This window comes from Lampris incognitus, chromosome 2 (assembly GCF_029633865.1).
Source record: "Lampris incognitus isolate fLamInc1 chromosome 2, fLamInc1.hap2, whole genome shotgun sequence".
NCBI lineage: Eukaryota > Metazoa > Chordata > Actinopteri > Lampriformes > Lampridae > Lampris > Lampris incognitus.
Window position 1 is genome coordinate 48,376,038 of NC_079212.1, and position 21,188 is coordinate 48,397,225.

Here is a 21,188-nt window from a genome sequence, read left to right on the forward strand (position 1 = left end):
GCACATCAATTATTCATATGACAATATACCACCCACTACACACATAAAACAGTGATAGTCACGATGCGACAAAATGTCTGAGCTAGAAGTTTGCTCTCTTGCACTGGAGCTCAGGCTCATTAAAACTTGGAACAACTCTGGTTATTTGGGGAACCGTCAGTAGCGACCCCAAACTGGCCCCCGTCTCTGGAGATCAGCCACTACGGGGAGGAGAGCGGTTCAGCTTTGCTTAAAAACCTGGAGATAAAACAAGATTTTGCAACTTTCATGACCGAGTAGGGGAGACTCTGCAAAACTTCCAGCAGTTTAGAAAGCTCTAGTGGTATGGGAATATTGACTGTAATTTTTACCGGGCAACAATGGAAACCCCATTATAGCACTGCATGCCACGCCCACCACTTCCGCCCCCACTTCCACCTAGCCTGAGGCCGGTCTCTCTCTCCCTCTCTCTCCCTCTCTCTCTCACTCTCTGAACTGCATGCTGGGAGGTTGGGTGTAGGAGATGGTGGATGTGAGACTGGTGCAGAAATTGAATTGTGTGTTGTCCTTTTTTTGGGATTTTCCGCTGCATTCTTCATCTATCCTATGTGCTTGGTCAGGTGAGCTTTCTTAATACTCTTTATCGAGTGTTCAGTGTGGGGGGGAGGGGGTTGGATGGTTTTCAGGAGTAATGGCATCCTTCGAGACGCCACCTCCGTCCATCCGTCGCAGGATCTGGATAGTCCCACTGGCGCCCAGTGTGACGGAGCGGGTTTTGTTGGCCGTAGCAGAGCAAGTTGGGCTTTTGGGAAGTCAGTAAAAGTAAAAGATTATTTCATTAATTCAGGGAGGTTCATCAGGTCTGTTGGTCTTCTGCAGAAGCCGGTTGGGTTTGACCTGCATGATGAGAAAAAGCGTTCCGGCCTTAAGAAACACGCCCCAGCCTTGAGAAAGGCAGCACAGGAGAAAACTGTAAGGGCAAAAGTTGTGAAATAAATTCTGATCATGCATCGCAGGGGGCTTTATTCTGTTCTCTATCTTTTTATTTGCCCGTCTTATGCGGGGGCTCAAGGTTGGACCTCTTAACATTAATGGCGGGAGGGACAGAGAGCTTTAGTGGCTGAGGTTGTGAAGCAGAAAAAGATAGATGTGGTTTTTCTGCAGGAAGCTCAAGGACAAACTGATGAGATAGACTGGCGGCAGCGCTGGGAGGCATCATATGCACCCGCTGTAGTTGTAGCTGGTGCCCTCTTGTCTGTATACCAGTTGTAATGCTTAATAAAGGGCTTTGTAAAATCAAATCTCCCTCTCTCTCTCTCTCTCCCAGCCTGCACATCTGGTCTCCATCAACTCATCAGCTGAGCAGGCCATCTATCTACTCCATCCAGTCCACTCATGGCCAGATTGTTGTTCTCGGCCGCTGTGATTCAGAGTTACTCCCAGTGTTACTTGCATGGCTTATACTTGGTGTTTTCTTGTGTTCTAGTCCTGCCGCTCCCTGGTTCCCCCTGCCTGCCTGCCTGCCTGCCTGCCTGTCTGCCTGCCTGCCTGCCTGGCCTCCTAATCCCCGAGCTGCTCATCATCCAGCCACACTCACTCCCCCGTCCGCCGGTCCGGCGCGGCTCAGCTCTGCCGTCCACCATCACCCCTAAGCCTTCCGGCTGGCGTGCCATCCTCATCCCGTCAGCATCCCCTCATATGTGCCCTGCACTCGGGTTCGCTAGCCGCACCATAACACTGCACAAATGTTTGTTTTTTTCTATGTCTGACAGTCGCTTTGAAACTCTTGCCTTCAGAGATCATTTCTTTGAGTCCCTTGGAGTCATTCCTGCTTATTTCCTCGTGTCTGAAATCCCATAAGCCCCATCACTCCAACATCGGTCACACGTCTCTGTCACACCTCCAGCAGAGTGGGAATGCCGCAGCTAGGATTTGACTTTGTTAATGAATAAATGTCACCACTTCACTTCACTCCAGTCTGCCGTCGCTTCACTGGCTATCTGCTGAGCATGGCACTGATTTAACAATCTAATTGATTTTTCAAGCAGCTCTCTCTCGGCCCAACCCGCACTTCAGACCTTTTATCCCCTATGAGACGACAGATTTCACTTTGTACGCATAGTCGGTGCTCATGAATTTAGTGTGTGTGTATATACACACACACACATATGGAACAGTAGCTACAGACGGCAAGGAAGCCTCGGGACAAGGTATGAAGCATCTGGCAACCAAGAGTCAGCATACGGGTGTTGACGAAGCGCCAGGGCAACCAGGGGGAATATAGAAGGTAGGGAAGCCAATCAGGGAGAGTGGGCGCAGGTGAGCAGGACGGGCGCAGGTGAGCAGGACGGGCGCAGGTGAGCAGGACGGGCACAGGTGAGCAGGACAGGTGCAGGTGAGCAGGACGGGTGCAGGTGAGCAGGATGGGGCAGGAACAGAGAAGCTAATCAGAGAAAGGGCTACAGCTGAGTAAAGCAGGGGCAATCAGGTAAATGGGGCAATCAGGGTTACTCAGGCAAATGGGGCACAGGTGAACAGAAACACCAATCAGGACGAGGAACCGACGAGCCCCGACCACCCATACCACACAACCATGACATATGTGTGTGTGTGTGTGTGTGTGTGTGTATATATATGTATATATATACATGTATGTGATATATGCATGTGTGTGTATGAATAGAATATATATAGTAATATGTTTGCAAACATCATTAGTTATACTTTTCTGATTTTAATTTCATGTGTGCTCGTGTGACTCGTGTTAACCACAGGAAGAGTAGCTGATGCTCTGCGTGAGCTACTGGGGAGCCTAATAAAATCCTAAATTCCTTTGAGCACAGCATATACCCTCAGCTCCTTGACCTTGGCCATACTTCCTGCTGAGAAGATTTGAATAAAGACTAAAGAGAAGCAGCCTCTGGCTAAAAGGGCCCCTGGGCTCTGCAATGATCTGCCCACGGAGACTCAGCCAGCAAATAATCAGATTTACATTATAATCGGCTTCCGAAAACTTGTTATGCTACTGCCCCATGTGGCTCCATGGCTATAAGCAGGGCAAAAGCTTTTAATTTAATGCTACATTTATACGATTTGAGGAACCTTGGATTTAATCAGCAACTAGCTGACACATAACCGACAGTTATCTTCACATCCTTGCAAATGAGCAGACGGTAAGTGTCAAGTATCATTTTTCCGTTTCCTCTTTTGTGTACACAAAACTGACTGTCATTAATATAAACAAGATCTGTGCATTATATTTTAGTTTTTGTGAATTCATGTAAGCCAGCAAACGGATAGGTGCGGATCAACATATAGGCCAGCAAGCCAATATATACAAACCAATCTATGCACCAATCTATTCATATATATATATATATATATATATATATATATATATATATATATATATATATATATATATATATATATATGTATGTGTGTGTGTGTGTGTGTGTGTGTGTATATATATATATATATATATATATATGTATATATATATATATATATATACACACACACAGATATACACATATATGCATACATATATATGTGTGTACACACATACATACACATACATGCATACATGCATGCATACATACATACATACATACATACATACATACACACACACACACACACACACACACACACACACACACACACACACACACACACACACACACACACACACATACACACACACACACACATACACACTCACTGGCCACTTTATTAGGTACACCTTGCTAGTACCGGGTTGGACCCCCTTTTGCCTTCAGAACTGCCTTAATCCTTCGTGGCATAGATTCAACAAGGTACAGGAAACATTCCTCAGAGAGTTTGGTCCATATTGACATGATAGCATCACGCAGTTGCTGCAGATTTGTCGGCTGCACATCCATGATGCGATTCTCCCGGTCCACCACATCCCAAAGGTGCTCTATTGGATTGAGATCTGGTGACTGTGGAGGCCATTTGAGTACAGTGAACTCATTGTCATGTTCAAGAAACCAGTCTGAGATGATTCGAGCTTTATGACATGGCGCGTTATCCTGCTGGAAGTAGCCATCAGAAGATGGGAACACTGTGGTCATAAAGGGATGGACATGGTCAGCAACAATACTCAGGTAGGCTGTGGCATTGACACGATGCTCAATTGGTACTAAGGGGCCCAAAGTGTGCCAAGAAAATATCCCCCACACCATTACACCACCACCACCAGCCTGAACCGTTGATACAAGGAAGGATGGATCCATGCTTTCATGTTGTTGACGCCAAATTCTGACCCTACCATCCGAATGTCGCAGCAGAAATCGAGACTCATCAGACCAGGCAACGTTTTTCCAATCTTCTATTGTCCAATTTTGGTGAGCCTGTGAGAATTGTAGCCTCAGTTTCCTGTTCTTAGCTGACAGGAGTGGCACCCGGTGTGGTCTTCTGCTGCTGTAGCCCATCTGCCTCAAGGTTCGACTTGTTGTGCGTTCAGAGATGCTCCTCTGCATACCTCGGTTGTAATGAGTGGTTATTTGAGTTACTGTTGCCTTTCTATCAGCTCGAACCAGTCTGGTCATTCTCCTCTGACCTCTGGCATCAACAAGGCATTTTCGCCCACAGAACTGCCGCTCACTGGATATTTTCTCTTTTTCGGACCATTCTCTGTAAACCCTAGAGATGGTTGTGCGTGAAAATCCCAGTAGATCAGCAGTTTCTGAAATACTCAGACCAGCCCGTCTGGCACCAACAACCATGCCACGTTCAAAGTCACTTAAATCACCTTTCTTCCCCATTCTGATGCTCGGTTTGAACTGCAGCAGATCGTCTTGACCATGTCTACATTCCTAAATGCATTGAGTTGCTGCCATGTGATTGGCTGATTAGAAATTTGCGTTAACGAGCAGTTGGACGGGTGTGCCTAATAAAGTGGCCGGTGAGTGTATATATGGCCCTGTGATGGCCTGGCGGCCTGTCCAGGGTGTCTGCCCACCTGCCGCCCAATGGCTGCTGGGATGGGCTCCAGCATCCCCACGACCCTGAGAGCAGGATAAGTGGTTTGGATAATGGATGGATGGATGGATGGATAGATGACACATGCTATGTTAGGAAAACTGTGTATCTCAAGTTCAAGTTCAACTTTATTATCATGTGTATTCATGTGTATCGCTTGTATTTTCCAGTAGCATTGTTTAGATGGGAAGAGAGCGGGCAGAACATGAGCGGGGTGACTAGTATTCTTAATGGTTTTGGGCTTCCCTTTCGGAGCGAGTGGTGTGAGAATCAGAATCAGAAGCATTACAAGTTGCCTTGTATTTAGCTGTAAATATGAAGGTGTGGTAGGTCCATGCCGACGAGCTCTGCTGCTGTGTCTACAGTCCTCTGCAGCAGTCTGCAGCCCTGAGCAGTCAGGTTGCCAAACCACACTGTGATGCAGCCTGTCAGCACCCTCTCCGTGCTACTGCCATCAGAGTTCATAACAGTTTTGGTACTCATCCCAAAACTCTTGAGACACCACAGAAAATCCAGTCTCTGCTGTGCCTTCTTCAGGATGCAGGTGGTGTTGACAGACCACGTGAGGGTGTCTGTGATGTGCCAACCGAGAAATCCAAAACGGTCCACAATTTCAACAAATGACCCACTGATGGAAATAGGAATGTGATTTTCTCTGATCTTTCTGAACTCAGTGATGATTTCTCTCGACTTGCTGACATTTAGAGAGGTTGTTGCCATGGCACCATATGGTTAAACCTTCCACTTCCCTCCTAGAGGCCCTCTCATCACTGTTCCTTATTAGTCCAATCACTGTGGTGTCATCTGCGAATTTAATGATGCTGTTATTTTCATATGTGGCACCACAGCCGTGTGTAAACAGACGGTACAACAGAGGATTGAGAGGACTGACACAGCAGCCCCGAGGTGTCGCCGACATTTCAATTTATCTGGTAAACTAGTTTAAAGTATGGAAATTGAAATGGATGATGCCACAGCGGATCTCTAAGCAGCCAAAAGGAAGAAGAAGAAGAAGGAGAAGAAGAAGAAGAAGAACAGCAAGAAGAAGAAGAAGAACAGCAAGAAGAAGGAGAAGAAGGAGAAGAACAGCAAGAAGAAGAACAGCAAGAAGAACAGCAAGAAGAACAGCAAGAAGAACAGCAAGAAGAAGAAGAACAGCAAGAAGAACAGCAAGAAGAACAAGAACAGCAAGAAGAACAGCAAGAACAAGAACAGCAAGAAGAAGAAGAACAGCAAGAACAAGAAGAACAGCAAGAAGAACAAGAAGAAGACGACGGCAGTTTAAAGCATCTAACGCCCTCCCCACAGAACCAACATGAAAACTTTTACGGGGGTGACTTGAATTACTTGTCATCAGAGAAACTTGTCCTCTTCGACACATCAAAACGTCCACCGCAAGCGAAGGTTCAGTCATGTTGGGAACTTCTTCAGTGTTTTGTCATTTACATTAAACTTTACATTTTTGGAATTTTAAAAATTTTCCTTTAACAAATAGCCAAATGTAAATGTAGCAACTGGCATCAGAAGTATAACAGCAAGCAGCAGTCTGGATCACCACGGAGTCGTCTCCACCACCACAACCGTTCACCCCACCCGTTCGTTCATTTCACTGCATCACATCCCAGCCTGACTGCAGAACCACTTTAGAAATCTGTCCATTTTTTGTCCTAATCTACACACAGTTTAATTCAAACGACACCTTCAAAAGTAATGGACATAAGTTCAGCGAACACCTAAAGTTGGGCATGGAAATTAAATGAATGGCGTTCTCCTCAACCTCCACATCTGACTTCCTCCTTAGCAACTCACTTAACCGTTTGTCTAATTGTCATTTAGCCTGGAAATGGATTAAAACGGATTAAATAGTGGTACGCCGCAACACAAAGCACGATGGACTGGCACAATGCAAGTCACAATCCAGGGGTCACGGCCTACGTACGGAGCACGTACTGCATATGCACGCTGCAGGGGGGGGGGTTATGTCTTAATCCCACTGAAATGGCCACTTCCCACTTAACTCCATCTGTCATGATGTAACAGGACTCCATACAGCAGCAGTATAGTGAGAACACTCGCATCCATCCATCCCTCCGTCATCCAACGCTAGCAGTAGGCTGTAAATGTTAGAAGGCATGTCATTGGTCTTGTTACCATACGTTTGGTAGTTTGAATCCCTAAGCAATGGGGAGATTAATACGAAATGCTCTCCCCTTCCTCAACGATGATCATCAAGGTGACTTTGAGCATCCCCGGTTATTTACATGGAGCTCCTCAGTAGGGAAGAACAAGTAGTCCATGGGCCAGAGCCCAAAATTTCCTATTTCGGTACACTCAAGGTGGCAAAACGTACTTATAATTTCTGAAAGGATCCATGTCTGTAGATGATATTTTGGTATGATAACCATTCCTGAGTGGCAGCTGTATCACAGTTATCAGCTCATGAAGTTAACCACCCGCTAAACTAAATTGCATTTTAGACGCTGGTGCATATCCTGGTTTAGCCTCATGGTCAGGACATTTTTCAATGTTCTATAATATTGTCTTTGGTATCATTTTAAAGGGGACCTTCTTAGCTTTCATTCAAGTCCTGTTGTGGATATTTCTCACAAATATAGAGGTCACTTGAGCTCTTCAACCCGTCAATAACACACATCTTTCTGCAATGTTCGCCTAAACTATATACTTTCTTTTAGCCCTGTGGCATCTAGGAATATCAGGGACACAAAACACAAAAACTGGAATACTCACAGGACTGTAAAGATTCAGGAAATGTATAATATACCCATACTATTTCATTGTGTGAGGTGATTGTGAACCTTAAATTAGAAGGGCATTATTACTAAGAAACTAACTAGACCAAAGCCAGTTAGTCCATGGGTCAGACCAGATATCGATATCACCCAAGGTGACACAACTTCACTGGTGCCATTTTATTTGGTACACTAACAGAAGTAAAATAATACATGATAATCTTTCCAAATGAGCAGCTATTTCATTTTTCTTTCAGGAAACCTGTTTCTGTGCCTCTCACGATTGTGTATTCGCCCAGATTTTTACAAATATAGCATTTCAACACCCCTGGTACTGATTAGCCTAGCTTAAACTCTGGGACAGTTCTTAGTTGGCCAACAACCAAGGATAACCAGTACTGTGTACTTCCATTCATTGTGCTAAGCTAGGCTAACGTGCAGCCAGATAGCTTTCTACTAAACACATATAGAGGAAACTGGTATCTATCTTCTTGTCTCACTCTGGAGAAGATTGTAAGCTAATTTCCCATAATGTTAGCATGTTCTTTTAATGTATATGTTAATATGATTAGTTAAAGTGGCTACGAGGAACTTTCATCTTGTGTTGATTTTAGCGGCCTCATGTGGACAAAATACAGCTGTTGCATAGCAACTAGGTAATGTATCTATTTGTGGCTATGTAAGATAAATAATGGTAATATGACGCTGGTGAAGCAAAGTAAACTTTGTTTTAGTAGTGTTCATACACCTAAGTTACATGTATTTGTTTGTATGTGGCAGGTGAAAACTGACTGAATATGGCCACTGGTGAACAAGCAAGTTTTTACCCAATACCAAAGCGCCTACGGGGGGAGTGCATTATCCACTGTTCTGATGATACAGATAAGCTGGTTTCACTACAAAGTGTCGACTCATGGAGAACTCTGCTCAGGGCAGCTCAGATACGAAATCATGCACCAGTTTTGAAACTGGCAAAATACATTCCTGAGGGACAGATTCCAGCAATCTACTACCACAGAAAGTGTCGCAGTATCTTCACTATGAAGCAAATTCTTGATGGCCTCCTTGCAAAAGAAAAGAAAAGTTGTGTCTCTGCTGAAGAGAAACAATCTAAGAGAGTAGCTCGACATGCTCCAAGTACATCTAGGACTTATGATGCAGAGTGCATATTTTGTCAGAAAAACAGCAAATATTCCAAGAGACAGAATACGAGAGAAGTACTGGTGCAGTGTCGAGAAGTGCCAGCTGATGCAAAGATCAGGAGTGCAGCCACAAAGAGAAGGGACAGCAGAATCCTTGCCATTGTGAGTAGAGACCTTGTAGCAGCTGAAGGGCACTACCACAGGTCATGCTATAGACTTTACACCAAAGAAGAGGTTTCCAAAGGAGAGGTTGCCAGCAATGAAGATGATGATGCTGCAGCCCAGTATGAAGCTGCTGTGAATAAGGCATACAATGAGCTGTTCCTCTTCATCAGGATGGAGCTTTTTGGCAATCCTCAAGTGATGACAATGACTGATCTCTCTTCTAGACTGGTAGCTTCAATGAACTCCCAAGGCATTGCCCAAGTCAAGGAATCAACCAAGAAGCACATAAGGCGAAACCTGGAGAGTGAGTTTGCTGGAGCCTTGCAGATATTCCCTGATGAGAAAGGAAAATTCCTCCTCTATCCCGATAACTTGTCCATGAGGGAACTTGCCAAAGAAAATCAGTCTCTCGAAAGGGAGCTGCAGACCCTGAAAAGTGTCAGTGCACAAGATGTTATAGCCAAAGCAGCCATCAAATTGAGAGCAGACATTCAAAGTCAAGATGTTCCTCAAACCTGGCCGCCTGAAGTCAAACCAGAAGCAGAATGTCCTACCATTCCAGAGTCGCTCATTATCTTCCTGTACTCTCTACTCACAGGCTCAAATGATCCTGATCATGCATCCCAGAGAGTGCAGTGCCTTCTGCAGTCATTTGGCCATGACATAGTATATGCAGTGACATGTGGAAATACCAAGCCTTCCAAGCACATTGTTCTGCCATTCAGTGTCAAATCGTTGACAGGAAATGTAGAGTTGATAAACATCCTCAACCGACTTGGTCACAGTGTGTCCTATTCACAGATGGAAGAGATCAACACTGCCCTGTGTCTCCAGAAACTCTCATCATCAGGGAGTGGCATTGCCCTTCCAGCTAACATCCATCCTGGCATATTCACAACTTTAGCCTGGGACAATATCGACCGCCTTGAAGAAACTGTCAGTGGTGAGGGAACATCTCACAGAGTCAATGGGATTGCTGTGCAAGCAAAGCCAGTCAACCCACTTCCTGTCCAACCCATGCCCACTGTTCCCAAAACAAAGAAGAGAAGCATTGATGGACCCCCACCAATGTTACCAACTTACAATGCTGGACAATGGGTAGGGCCACCACAAAGCAAAAAGTCAGATGCCGATACTGCAGCCAATACTAAGCTTGCCAGAGAGAAAAACCTTCTTTGGGTCCTAGCACACATGTCACAACAAGAAGAACAGTCAGTCAGCAGCTGGACAGGCTTCAACATCCTGACTCGAGGAGAGATGACGGTCATCCCCAACAATATAGGCTATCTGCCTACCATCAATGCTCCAGCGACACAAATGTCTACTGTCAACGAGGTGCTTAACCAGTCACTGAGCATCATGCGGTGCCTAGGCCTGAGGAAGATTGTCTGTGTCTTTGACCAAGCCCTGTATGCGAAGGCTGTCGAGATCACATGGAAACACCATGACAAGTTCCATGATATCATCGTTAGGCTTGGGGTATTCCACACCATCTGCACACTGCTGGCAATAATAGGAAAGCGTTTCCAAGATGCTGGACTCAAAGACCTCTGCATTGAGTCTGGCATGATTGCAGAAGGCTCAATTGCTGGTGTTATGGATGGCCGCAAGTACAACAGGGCAGTGCGACTACACAAGCTCCTGTATGAGGCTCTCATGCGACTGACCTTGAATGGTTTCCTGTCCTGGTTGGAAGAAACTCACAGGAATGACATGGTTCACCTGAATGAGACACTGAAGACCATTGACAGCCTTGGGAAAGAAGTCTCACAACATGCTTTGAAGGAGGTCCTCGAGAACAGCTCTTGTACACGCATCATGGATCTATTTGAAGTCTACCGTGAGTTCCTTAGAGGTGGAAACGGCAGCCTCTCGAACTTCTGGATGTCCTATTTGGACATGGTTGAAATCTTGTTGGGGCTCATCCGAGCATCCAGAGCGGGAGACTGGATGCTACACTTGGCTAGCATTCGAGCAATGATCCCATGGTGCTTTGCTTATGACAGGATGAATTATGCACGTTACCTCCCCTACTACTACGCCCAGATGTCTGAGCTGCCCATCACACACCCAGATGTGTACACAGAATTCATGGAAGGAGGCTTCTCAGTCCAACTGAGCTCCACCAATCCCTTTGGCCGAATCCCTGTTGACCAAGCTATAGAAGAAACGGTGAACAAAGACACCCAAACAGCTGGAGGGACCAGGAGCTGTGACCAAATATTATCTCACAGCTGAGTATAGAAGCATGTACCTCAGACAGCTGAGAGACCTGACAGGTCAAGGCAGGTGCAAATGGTCTCATCCAGATCTACAGAGTCCAAGGATCAAGAGAGATGAAGCAGATGTCCAGTCTCTCATGGACCTTATGGAGAATAACTGGCTCAATCCTATGTCCCCTGATGAGATTGATTTGGTTAGCCTCTCCACTGGCAACATGGCTCCACCTGATGTGACCATAGATCTCTTGAGAGCTCTTGAGAAAGGAGAAGAGGCCTAGCAAGCATTCTAGCAAACAAGGTTAGATGCAGACCCACCACCTGTGAAATTCCACGACAAGATGACCAAGCAAAGTCTGAAAACATTCTCCAATGTCAGCACAAAACAAGCTCATGGAAAGAAAGCACAGGATGTGGTTCTGAAGGCAGATAGAAACCTTTTCAGTCACATGATCCTGGTGGCTGAAAGCAGGAAGGTGAATCTGAAGGATGTCCTTGCCTACCCATTGGGCCCACTACCATGGGCACTGGCAAATGCTGATGGGTCCTTACGAAAAACAAACAAGGCTGCACTTGCCAGAGAGCTTGAAAAGAATGTATCTCCTGCAGAAGACATCCCAATCCCATCTACTTCCATCATTGATGGGATGAGCCTGGTCCAAAAAATGAATGGCAACAACAAAACCTTTGCACAGGTGGCAGAGTCAGCCTTGACCCAGGTCCTCCATGAGAGAGCACAGAGTGGGAGGATTGATGTTGTTTTTGATGTCTATCACCAGACTTCGATCAAAGATGCTGAACGACTGAACCGGGGTGGAGACATCACTCTCCAGTACAAGAATCTTGCAGGGGGACACCACGTCCAGCAGTGGAGAAAATTTCTGTGCAGTTCCTCCAACAAGACCAGTCTCATCAAGTTTCTGGTGGAAGAGTGGAAACTCCCACGATACAGAGCTATGCTGCATAGCAAGGTGTTGTACATGACCTGTGAGGAAACCTGCTACAAGTTGACAGAAGATGGGTGTGAGGAAGCAGCAGAACTGCACTCCACACATGAAGAAGCTGACACCCGTCTGCTCCTGCATGCATTGCATGCAGCAAATGCGGGCTCAAAGTCAGTTATCATCACAGCTGAGGACACTGATGTCATGGTGCTTTGTCTTGGCTTCCAGAAGGACATCACCTGTCCCATCTACGAGAAGTGTGGGACTCAGAACCGCACACGGTTTGTCGACATCTCCAAACTGGCAAGTTCACTTGGAGACAGCATCTGTGATAGCCTAATTGGCTTACATGCCTTCACAGGCTGCGACACTGTCAGTGCATTCGCTGGTCGAGGGAAGCTGAATGCCCTGAAGATAGTGAGAAAGCACACTTCCTGCCAAGAGACTTTTAGTCAACTGGGACAGACATGGAATGTGAGTGATGAGCTGTTCCAGAAAATTGAGCAGTTCACCTGTCGGATGTATGTTGCTAATAGCAGCACTGCTGAGGTGAACAAACTGCGTTACCAGCTCTTCTGCACCAAAAGGGGAGAGGTTGAGTCCAGCCAGCTGCCACCATGTAGAGACTGTCTCTTTATGCATGTTCAACGAGCCAACTATCAGGCAGCAATATGGAAGTGCTGTCTGCAGGCTAACCCTGTGGTGCCAAGCCCTACTGAGTATGGATGGACAGACGATGAAGGCAAGCTGGCCATTTACTGGATGCGCTCCCCACCTGCACCAGATGTGGTCTTGGAAATGCTAACATGCAAGTGTGTGCATTCATGCAAAATGCCAAGCTGCATGTGCCTGTCAAATGGACTTCCATGCACAGACAGGTGCAGGTTACAGACCTGCAGTAACCAAAAACAGCAGGATGGTCCAGAACTGGACTTTGAACTTGGGGAGTCAGATTATGAGAGAAACGAGCAGTTTGATGAATGACAGTGTGATGATTCTGATGGTATTACTGTGGTAATAGTCTATTGATGCACAGGATGTTGATTCTGGACTTGGTTACCCAGAGCTTGATAACAATAATGTAAACATATTCACATATACCCATTACCCTACCCATTACCATTACATATACCCACTAATGATATGGGATTACATGTATCATTGACTAAGTATATGTAAATGTCAATGTTGTTTAAAATATTAAAATAGTTCATTACCTCACTATGGTATTCCTTTTTATCATGTATTTTGATTGTGTATTTAAACAAATGTATAGAGACCAGTTTGTGACCTAACTGGCTTTGGTCTAGTTCTCATTTAAGGCTCACAATCACCTCACACAATGAAATAGTATGGGTATATTATACATTTTCTGAATCTTTACAGTCCTGTGAGTATTCCAGTTTTTGTGTTTTGTGTCCCTGATATTCCTAGATGCCACAGGGCTAAAAGAAAGTATATAGTTTAGGCGAAAATTGCAGAAAGATGTGTGTTATTGACGGGTTGAAGAGCTCAAGTGACCTCTATATTTGTGAGAAATATCCACAACAGGGCTTGAATGAAAGCTAAGAAGGTCCCCTTTAAAATGATACCAAAGACAATATTATAGAATATTGAAAAATGTCCTGACCATGAGGCTAAACCAGGATATGCACCAGCGTCTAAAATGCAATTTAGTTTAGCGGGTGGTTAACTTCATGAGCTGATAACTGTGATACAGCTGCCACTCAGGAATGGTTATCATACCAAAATATCATCCACAGACATGGATCCTTTCAAAAATTATAAGTAAGTTTTGCCACCTTGAGTGTACCGAAATATCGTCTGGCCCATGGACTAAAGGGTGTGTGTGGTGTGGGTAGAGGTGAGGTAGGGCATGGCTATCTGGAAAGAAAGAGTTAAGAAGACGGCATCCACCTCCAGCCAGAGGAGCCTCAGTTTGAAATAAAACTGAATAAAAAAAAGACGCCGTCTTTAAGTATTCTTGTGGACACTGCTGCTGCACATTTAGCCCGAGCGCTTCTGGGAAGTGGTGCCGCAATTTATGTTCAAGCCTCGTTAGTGCTACTGGTTTCTTTCAAGATACAGTGTCTGTCCCCGTAGCTCGCAGCCTCTGCAGACCACGCTAATCGCTGCTGCTTTAAAGGAAACGTGCGTCGCTTTAATGGCAACTTATCAACTGCTGTTGATACGCCACTAATGCACGTTTATATGTGTCTTCATTGCTTGTTAGAGCTATTTCTCGGAGTCTCTGCTCTGCCAGTTCCTACTCCCACGTGGCCCTAATCAGACTTTTCATTAAGCCACTGTTTTAAGTGACTGGAAGCAAATCTAAAGTGGTGCCGTTAACTGCTGTTTGATTTGTTTGCCTTGCACAAAGAAGAGTGTTTTATACTCTAACAGTCCGTTTAAGTGGCAATTAGCGGTGGAGGTTGGTTAAATTATTTTTGTTGAATCAATAGACTCGAGCCAGGACCTCTCAAGGAACTTAACTTTCACGTTTTCTGGGGTGTCCAGGTGGCATGGCGGTCTGTTCTGTTGCCTACCAACACGGGGATCGTTGGTTCAAATCCCCCTGTTAGCTCCGGCTTGGTCGGGCGTCCCTACAAACACAATTGGCCGTGTCTGCAGGTGGGAAGCCAGATGTGGGTGTGGGCCCTGGTCACTGCACTAGCGCCTCCTCTGGTTGGTCGGAGTGCCTGTTGGGGGGGGGCTGGAGGGAATAGCGTTATCCTCCCATGCGTTACGTCCCCCTGGCGAAACTCCTCACTGTCCAACCCGGTATCACGCCAAAGCGTTTAATACACCCGCTGATCCAACTTGACCGCGTCACGGTTTGCCTCGCTCAGGCGTGAAAAGTACATCGCCCCCTGCTGGCACTGTGCCTTCATACACGCGTGTACTTTTCAGAGCGAGGCAAACCGTGACACTGACACGGTGTATTGCACACCTTGGCGAAGCGGCTGGCGACTCCACATGTATGGGAGGAGGCACGTGGTAGTCTGCAGCCCTCCCTGGATCAGCAGTGGGGGTGGAGCAGCGATCGGGACGGCTCGGAACAGCGGGGTAATTAGCTAAGTAATATTGGGGAGAAAAAGGAGGAAAAAAACAAAACAAAACAACTTTCAAGCTTTCTGAGTATTTCAGGTTTGTGGTTCATCTGCTGCGAGTGGAGATGGGCAGTATTTCTGTTTTGTGTATTTGAAACGCGTATTTCAATTATGTTTGAGTATTGCATTGTATTCAACAAAGCTGAAAAACAACCTTTATGTAATTTGCACTTTCAAGAACATTGTGTATTTGGAAAATGCTCGTAATGCTTTCAGCAAATTGTTTTCTTTTTGAAATATTGAAAAATGAAGCACTGGCTTAGCTACAGCCGTTGACTCATGAAGCCACACTACTCTGCTGGGTTGGACGTGGCCTTTCCTGACAAAGCACATCATAGAAATACTAATGTTCTACCATTTGTACAAATCTAAATTCAAATCTGACAGGACGCGGAGGCGGGGCAGGCTAAGCTAACTGCTAGCCCATGCAGACCGGCAGTTCCCATAACACCGAGGGCGGTCTGGCGGCGGCCTCGCCTAGCCTTGACTGTGTTTTTGGTGTCGTGTGGAGTATGGGGAGGTGTGTCGAAGGTGTCTGGCTGGGAGAGCTGGCATAGGATCGGCTGAGGGAGCTTGGTCTGCTGCATCTTGTGGGCCCAAGGACCACGGCTCTGACTGTGCCCGAAGAGGAAACACCGAGAGCGGTCTGACAGGCCGCGGAAGCGGGGCAGGCTAAGCTAACTGCTAGCCCATGCATACCGGCAGTTCCCATAACACCGAGGGCGGTCTGGCGGTGGCCTCGCCTAGCCTTGACTGTGTTTTTGGTGTCGTCGTGTGGAGTATGGGGAGGTGTGTCGAAGGTGTCTGGTTGGGAGAGCTGGCGTAAGATCAGCTGAGGGAGCCTGGTCTGTGGCATCCTGTGGGCCCAAGGACCACGGCCCTGACTGTGCCCGAAGAGGAAACACCAAGGGCGGTCTGACAGGCCGCGGAAGCGGGGCAGGCTAAGCTAACTGCTAGCCCATGCAGGCCGGCAGTTCTGACAGTCACCCTGGCTGGTGTTCGTTCTCCTGGACAGTGATTTTTTTGCTTAGTTTGGATATACTATGTGCTCTTGTAGTTCTTGTAGTTGTGTCGTTGTGTTGCGCTGCTGTGAGCTGGGGGGAAACAATGTTTCATTTCATTTCATGTGCACAAGTGCATGAAATGAAATGACAAATAAAGTGTTTCTGATTCCGAAAACATCCGTTGTTTAGTCACAAATGTGTTTTCCTAACATTTTAAAAAGATAAATGCATGTATCACATTCAAAGTCATTCTCTGATCGTCTTCATCTTTCGCTACATTTATTCGGGGGGCATTTTGTAATTTGTAAGAAACCTTCTTTAAGCATCTCTTTCCATCTCTGGCTGCGAGCTGATCTATGCAGTGAAGTGGACACTACAGCAGTAGGCTGGCTGCACTGAACCAGTTGTTTTATCTGAGTGCTTTTTAGAGATATTTCCTCTGTACCATATCGATATTCTCCCAGAGTTTCGTTCAAGGAGCTCCTGCAGGAATACGACACGGCACCAGCCACCACTTCTTTTAACATTTCACCAATAAAAAGGAATAAATCTATCTTTAACAATTTTTTTTTAATTTACAAAAATGTGCTTTAATTGTTCCCGTTTTTTAATGGTTGCAGTGGCTTTGTAGTGTCACTGGACGGAGCAGCACAAGGCTGATTCAGTGCGAGCCACGGGAGTGTGCTACATGAACCATCCATTACACATATCATCTGACTCGTTTGAGCTTTGCTGTGCTGTCCTGTGAAATAGAAACCACTTTATTTGTCATCGTATTCTTACAATGACACGCGTTGTCTGCATGCAACCCATCCTGTTTTACAGGAGCAGTGGGCAGCTGCAGCGTCCGGGGACCAACTCCAGTTGTTCTGTCCACTGCCTTGCTCAGGGGCACAGGCAGGAGTATTAACCCTAACTTGCATGTCTTTTTGATGGTGGGAGGAAACCGGAGCACCCGGAGAAATGGGGAGAAAATGCAAACTCCACACCAAAAGGACTCAGGACGGCCCGGGGTTCGAACCCGGGACCTACCTGCCGTGAGGCAACAGTGCTAACCACTGGGCCACCGTGCCTCCTATGCGGCAGTCAAGTCAGGGCATCCAATACATTTGACTCGGTTCGTACCATTCAGGAAATATGTACCATTGCAGACTCGATAAGTATGAAACTCTTAAATAAGCCACCCATCCGTCCATTATCCGAACCGCTTATCCTGCTCTCAGGGATGCTGGAGCCTCTCCCAGCAGTCATTGGGTGGCACGGGGGGAGACACCCTGGACAGGCTGCCAGACCATCACAGGGCCGACACACATAGGGGCAATTCAGTGTGGCCATTTCACCTGACCTACATGTCTTTGGACTGTGGGAGGAAACCGGAGCCCCCGGAGGAAACCCACGCAGACACGGGGAGAACATGCAAACTCCACACAGACAAAGACCCCCAAGGTGGGACTACCCCGGGGCTCGAACCCAGGCCCTTCTTGCTGTGAGGCCACCGCGCCAACCACTGTGCCACCGTGCCGCCCCTTAAACAATGTGCCTCAACAGTATTAATTATTTCATTCTGCTCACCACAACACAACAGTAATGTTGTATTGTGACGTGACGGTTTGTAAATGACCCACGTTTTCACTTCTTGAAATTTCTCCAAAACTGTATCCTGAGCTACAACAGGGCTGACTGAGACCCAAAAAGCCTCATTTGTAGTGGTAGTTTTTCCCCACAATTGTTCACCCACATTTCATTAACACAACAGTCTGACCTGCCGCTCACCACTCAGCAGGACGGCATTCCAGTTAATGGGATATTCACCTGAACAGGCGTGCAAAAGGTAACAGCTCTGAGCGGCAGGATGCATGTGTGTGTGTGTGTGTGTGTGTCTGTGTGTGTGTGTGTCTGTGTGTGTATGCACATATGTTTCTATGATGATGAGGTGCAAAGACAAGCTGCTCGCCATGTTGTGCAGGCTCATCACTGCTTGTCAAACACCAGGTAGGAAACAAATCCAAGGTGACAGCTTGGCAACACCCGGCAGAGGCTACGACGACGACACCGTAGCAGGCACGGTTACAACAACACACGCACACACACACACACATGTGCCCTCCCTCACTATCTGGGGTACATTTTACTCCCTCTGTGCGTCCTCTTTGCTCTTGAACACGTATGGTTGCTTTCCTTCACGGTCAGAGAAAATGACGACTACACAAACCCACAAACACACAATCTCCATGTTAGGGTTAATACTCCTGTCTGTGCCCCTGAGCAAGGCAAAGGCTTTGCTGCTGATGCAACGCTGGAGGTGGTTGTGTTGTGTGCATCTGCGTGGTGCTGACTTGCCATGTGACGGCACCACTACACAACGAGCTGCGAGAAGCGGAAATGGCAGCAGCCTTTGCCCTCCACAGTTCAAACACCGGCTCGGTATCCATCCATCCATCCCTCCATCCATCCATCCAGCCATTCATCCATCCATCCATTCATCCATCCATCCATCCGTCCCTCCATCCATCCATCCAGCCATCCATCCATCCATCCCTCCATCCAGCCATCCATCCATCCATCCATCCGTCCATTTTCTGCACTGCTTATCCTGCTCTCAGGGTCGCGGGATGCTGGAGCCTATCCCAGCAGTCATTGGGCAGCAGGCCGGGAGACACACTGGACAGGCTGCCAGGCCATCACAGGGCCCACATACACACACACACACACACACACACACACCTCTACAGACAATGTAGTACGGGTGATTCATCTGACCTACATGTCTTTGGACTGTGGCAGGAAACCGGAGCCCCCGGAGGAAACCCACACAGACACGGGGAGAACATGCAAACTCCACACAGATGACAACCCGGGACGACCCCCAAGGCTGGCCTACCCCGGGGCTCGAACCCAGGACCTTCTTGCTGCGAGGCGACCGTGCCGCCCCAGCTCGGTATCATAACCCATTATCACTCTGGATGTCAGCCTTGACACAAACGTGCTGCAACAGCTGTGGAAACCAGCCCGTCTCATTTAACCACAAAGCAAACAGGGCGGTGTGCATAAGAGGAGCCTAACGGAGGCGGCTGATTGGCTTCTCCTAAACAGCTCACACCAAAATGATGAGCAGTGTAATCAACACAGAGGTGCGAGATGCTCTGGTTCTTCTCTCATTATTGTGAGTATATGAAGTTTCAACGGCGGCACGGTGGCGCAGTGGTTAGTGATTAAATATTTTTCCTTTGTAGTTTGAGTAGCATCTTTAAGACCCTCTCCCCCTTTATTCAAAGATGAGATATTCTTAGTTGTTTCGTATACTACCTTTTGTTTGTTCCTTTGTTTCTCAAGCCGAGAAAAGACCGAATTATTGTTTAAAGCGTGCTTTCTGTTTACCGTTTTCAATTGGGTCCAACCCCAAACGGAGACCCTAACTGAGAACAACCAGTAATGGACTCAGCAGAAAGATAGCAGGTCCTGTGAACCGTCTCCAGCCACGACCAGGACCTGCGGGCCATCAGGGATTCACTGTGGGAGATGACAATCGTTTTCCAGCAACTGGCAATGTCTCGGCAACAGACCACCCAAGCTGCCGCCAGCACCCACACTCCAATGGATGCCGAGCCGGGTCCCCCACCTCAGTGTGAGCCCCACATCTCTCCTCCGGAGCACTACTATGGTCGACCTGAAGGGTGTGGACAGTTCCTGTCCCAGTGCTCCCCCATCTTTAGGCTCCAGCGCCAAGTCCCTTCCCTCAGATGAGGCCAGAATCGCCGACCTAATCAAGCACCTACTAGGCCGGCCAGGCGCTGACATGGGCTACCTCAGATGGAACCGACAGACGCTGGCCTGTGACAGCGCAGAAGCCTTTATGCAGGAGATCTGCAAGGTGCTCGACATGTTGAGGATCAGGTCAGACTATGAGAAGGGGGCACACTTATCCTCCCAACGTCAGGATGACCGCACGGTGGCAGAATATGCCATCCAGTTTTGTACTCTGGCAAGTGAAACCGGATGGGAGAAGACTCCTCTGCATGTCCAGGGCCTGTCAGAGTCCATGAAGGAGGAGCTCGCTTCCAGAGATCTCCAGCACAACCTGTATACCCTCATCAACATGTCCGTAAGGGTGGACAACCACATCTGGGAACAAGCCCGGGAGTGACCGCCCAGTCCGTCCATACACCCACGTCTTCAAATTGCCTTCAACCACCTTCAACACCCAAGTATCTGAGTATCTGGTCATACAATTCGGGCTCGCTAACGTTCCTGCTGTTTTCCAGGCCTTTGTTAACAACGTCCTTAGACATGTTGAATGCTTTTCTTTTTGTTTACCTGGATGACATTAGTTTCCTCTAAGACTGTCCGAGCATGAACGACACTTCCATGTGGACACCATCTCCTTCCTGGGGTTTGGGTCCAAGAGGAATTTGAGGACGGATCCCCTGAAGTGCAGGCAGTGCTGGACTAGCTTCAACCTAACTCGCTAGAAAGGTGGAACAGTTTTTAGGGTTCACCAATTTCTATACGCGCTTTACTAGGACCTTTTGTGCTTGAGCTGTTCCCTGACTGCTCTCACCCAAAAGGGGCGACTCCGTTCTCCTGGCCATTGGAGTCGGAGAGCGCCTCCAACAAATTAAAACATTGATTTACCTCCACCGGTCCTGACTCATTCTGATCCCTCTACACTTGGTGGTCAAGGTTGACACTTCCGGGGTCGGGTGGTTAATTAACACATTTTGGCAGGTTGGGCAGTGCAGATTGGCTCTCACAATGGGTCGGGTGGTTAATTAACACATTTAGGCAGATTGGGCAGTGCAGACTGGTTCTCACAATGGATCGGGTGGTTAATTAACACATATTCTAGCGGGCCGGGCAGTGCAGATTGG

At 47.1% G+C, this 21,188-nt stretch overlaps 1 protein-coding gene across 1 annotated transcript in view; it reads right to left on the reverse strand.

The window, feature by feature from the left end:
* Positions 1-21,188, reverse strand: part of LOC130108096 (kelch domain-containing protein 8B-like) — a 323,003-nt gene that overhangs the window by 219,943 nt on the left and 81,872 nt on the right. The gene's annotated exons all lie outside the window — the stretch shown is intronic.